This window comes from Apodemus sylvaticus, chromosome 2 (assembly GCF_947179515.1).
Source record: "Apodemus sylvaticus chromosome 2, mApoSyl1.1, whole genome shotgun sequence".
In the NCBI taxonomy this organism is placed as follows: Eukaryota; Metazoa; Chordata; class Mammalia; order Rodentia; family Muridae; genus Apodemus; species Apodemus sylvaticus.
Genome location: NC_067473.1, coordinates 26,160,902 through 26,161,672, shown reverse-complemented (window position 1 = coordinate 26,161,672; position 771 = coordinate 26,160,902).

Genomic DNA, 771 nt, shown 5'->3' with positions numbered 1-771 from the left:
CAGACTTCTATCAGTGCAAATCAATAAATGGGCAATGGGCAGAGACTTCATTGGGTTCCCCCCCCCCAAAAAAAGCAGAAGGCCACATGCCACCCTGATCAATTAAAATGAGAAGCATGCAATGATATTTCCATTTGGCTTTTATTCCTGCAAGTTGTTTCCCACCTGGGAAGTCATACGTCCCTTGCATGACCTCTGTTACACGACCTATAATTTTTTTCCTTTTTTAAAATTATGTATTTTTATTTTCTATATTCTTTGTTTACATTCCAAATGATTTCCCCTTTCCCCTTTCCCCTCTCCCCATATGTCCCATAAACCTTCTTCTCTCCACTCATTCTCCAATCACCTCTCTCCTTTTTTTCTCTGTTCTGATAGTTCCTTCCAATGCTACATCAAGCCTTTCCAGGATCAGGACCCTCCCCTTACTTCTTCATGGGAGTCATTTGTTATGCTAATTGTGCCTTGGGTATTCAGAGCTTCTGGGCTAATTAATATCCACTTATCAGAGATTGCATTCCATGTGTATTCTTTTGTGATTGGGTTGCCTCACTTAGGATGATATTTTCCAGATCCAACCATTTGCCCAAATATTTCGTGAATTCATTATTTTTAATTGCTGAGTAGTATTCCATTGTGTACATATACCACATTTTCTGTATCCATTCTTCCATTGAGGGAATGTGACAGGTTATTCACCTGTCACCCTTATTGTACTGTAGTTTCAAGCAGAGCAGCAAAATACACTTGACATTAATTCAGTATCTCACA